The sequence below is a fragment of the Opisthorchis viverrini genome (genome assembly GCF_000715545.1).
Source record: "Opisthorchis viverrini unplaced genomic scaffold opera_v5_45, whole genome shotgun sequence".
NCBI classification, from domain to species: domain Eukaryota; kingdom Metazoa; phylum Platyhelminthes; class Trematoda; order Opisthorchiida; family Opisthorchiidae; genus Opisthorchis; species Opisthorchis viverrini.
In genome coordinates this window covers 34,340-36,936 of record NW_008751701.1, presented here as the reverse complement: position 1 = coordinate 36,936, position 2,597 = coordinate 34,340, and the positions used below count along the sequence as shown (strand labels likewise).

At 49.9% G+C, this 2,597-nt stretch overlaps 2 protein-coding genes across 2 annotated transcripts in view; one reads left to right on the top strand and one right to left on the bottom strand.

Annotated features, from left to right (window-relative positions):
* T265_13192 (hypothetical protein) overlaps positions 1–2,597 on the top strand; it is a gene marked incomplete at both ends in the record, with an annotated part of 68,407 nt that overhangs the window by 43,806 nt on the left and 22,004 nt on the right. The gene's annotated exons all lie outside the window — the stretch shown is intronic.
* Positions 1–2,597, bottom strand: part of T265_03224 (hypothetical protein) — a gene marked incomplete at both ends in the record, with an annotated part of 33,129 nt that overhangs the window by 15,889 nt on the left and 14,643 nt on the right. The gene's annotated exons all lie outside the window — the stretch shown is intronic.

Sequence of the window (2,597 nt, the reverse complement as noted above, 5' to 3'; positions counted from 1 at the left end):
TGGCTTTCCGACACGTCATCCTGTCTAGCAAAGGTAACACAAGCTGTCGAGCACGCAATCGTGGAGTTAAACTTTTTCTGGTTAGACTCTGTGCCTTACACACACTGGAATATCGCATTCCCGTGTAATATTTTACTTTCACAAACAGGTTGACCGACTTTGACGCTCCAATACACAGCTCCCCAGTTTCCCAAATTAACTGATCGTGCCGTCCCGAGTTCCATCAGTTTACGGTGACCGAAACACTGGCAGTCGGAACCGACGCACCCTTGGTATTGAAGGGGATTGAAGTGACTGAGCAAAAGAAGATGCAGGAACACACAGGATATGATTTGATAACGAATTAACAGGGCCGTAGTCGGGTCAGTACTGGGGTCCACAGATCCCTAGATGGGAGTAGAGAGATGACAACCAGTCAGTTGCTCTTCGGCACCTGCTCTGGAGAACAACGGCTGCATCGACCTGGTGTAAACTATCGTCTTTAATCGCTGTTCATTCCCACGCTGTCCAGTATTATCTCCACCTAAAGCTGCTCCACATTGTTATACGGACGGGCAATCCGGCCGCTGCGAGCTAAGGACGGTAAAAAGCTTTTCGTGTTTGGGCATCGGTGTCTTCCGATTAATTGCCGAGTCTCGCGGGAACACCGGATCAGCAATACTGAAGTATAGCGAATGATGAACTGATTACACTAAATAGGCTGCGTTGGCTTGGTCACATGCTCCGTTTCCCAGTTGTCTGACTTCCTCAAGGGGTTTTTCTCGCACAACTATGCGACCCAGGAGAGGTCAAGTAATGGAGTGGTAACTACCAGCAAGTTCAGCTGGTTTGGTCATTGCCGCCTTCATGGATGGGGACACCGAGACGGGACACCTCAAGGGTTAGGGAGATTGTCAGATATAGCCCAGTCCCGCCCTCGCTCACGTGCATGCATCTAGGCTGTTGTTCAATGCATAACCCCCTTCCCAATCTCCTGACACGTACGGACGCATCTATTAGGTCAACCACCGCCTTTAATAGTTAGCCTCTGCAGATTACCGGCGGACGAAACTGTGGCAGTTGTAACGACCGTACAACATGTAGAAAAAAATCGCTCGGCTGTAACACCCTTCCGGTGCCTAGCTGTCACGCAATCAGAAGGAAGAACGAGGGCTGGTTGCCCAAGCCCAGACAGGGGAAGTCGACAGGCAGAGGTCGGGTTCGAACCACGGACCTTCCAGTCAGTAAGTTCGCGCTCTAGCCACTTGAGCCATCTCGCGTACATGTACGCTGTCTTTACAGCTGAAGATGGTGAATATGACAACTGTAGGCTTCGGAACTGCTTCACCGGTTTTGTGGCTGAGGAATCGAAACTGCAGTGCCCGCATCAATTTAATGCATCCAGTTCCACAGATGAACAGCCAAGTCAGAAGTGACTGAAAGCATGACAAGATGCACTGATCTCAAAAGATAGTAATCAAGTCTTTTCCTCACCAAACAAGTTGAAGTTGGACAAAGCAGAGGGCAACAACATAATCGCAGATTTCGAGAGTTAGAGAAAAAACCGGAGACTCACTCGATAATCCAAAACGAGATACTCATCTCGACAAATCGGACACGGATTCGACGAGACCAGCCTTTTTGCCACCTTCGAGCGATGTGATACGTGAAAGAGAGGGAGGAAGAAAAAAGATGAGCAAACAGGCTTGAAGGAGGATTCTATCAGATCGACTGAAGCCTGAGGGAAAAAACACCAAGAACATTGTACTGGTGGTGGTTTGAGCAGAATGGTGATTTTCGATTGAGGTTCCACCCTGTCAATGAAGCCAGTCTACGCTGGAAAGCACTGTAGAGCTGCTTCATCCTTACTGGGAATCACCGGCAGTACATACCGCATAAAAACCATAGACCACCGCTGAAGAGTGGGATGGGATGGGATACAGTGTGGCTGCAGCCCATCACACTATTTGGTGAGGTCAGGGGCGAGATCGCCCAAATGGTTAGAGCGCGAATTTACTGACCATAAGGTCCGTGGTTCGAACCCGACCTCTGCACCTCGACCGCCCCTGTCTAGGCTTGGGCATCCTGGCAGTATCCCAGCCCTCGTGCTTCCTTCTGGTTGTATGGCAGTTAGGCACCTAAAGGAGCTACACCTGAACGAGATCAGACTACGGTGAAAAAAGTGTACAGAAGATAATCGTTCAGCTGTAACACACTTTCTGTACCTGTTATATCTGCTGATTCGTCACTCTGTTGTATCTGCTGCTGACCCGCTCCAGTGCCTAGTGTCGGAGAGAAAAGACTCACAATAGCTCTATTCCAACAAAGCGGGTGGGACAGCGCGAGTGCGTGCGAGTGCGAAGGCAAAAGTTACAACGGCCCCATGCTATTTAAAGGGGACTTCCTGACACTGATCCAGGCTGTCTGATAGGCGTTGGTGGACACCGGTCAACACCGATCGTGACTCTATGAACCGCCTGAACGCTGATCACATTCGGTCGTGCTTCTGTGGCGTGCAAGAACACTCACCAGCTTTTGCTGAATTGATTGAATGATTGACTGGCCTGGATGCTTGCCGGCTTTCCTGTTGAGTTTTTGGTGAAGCAGTAGGTTCCCGG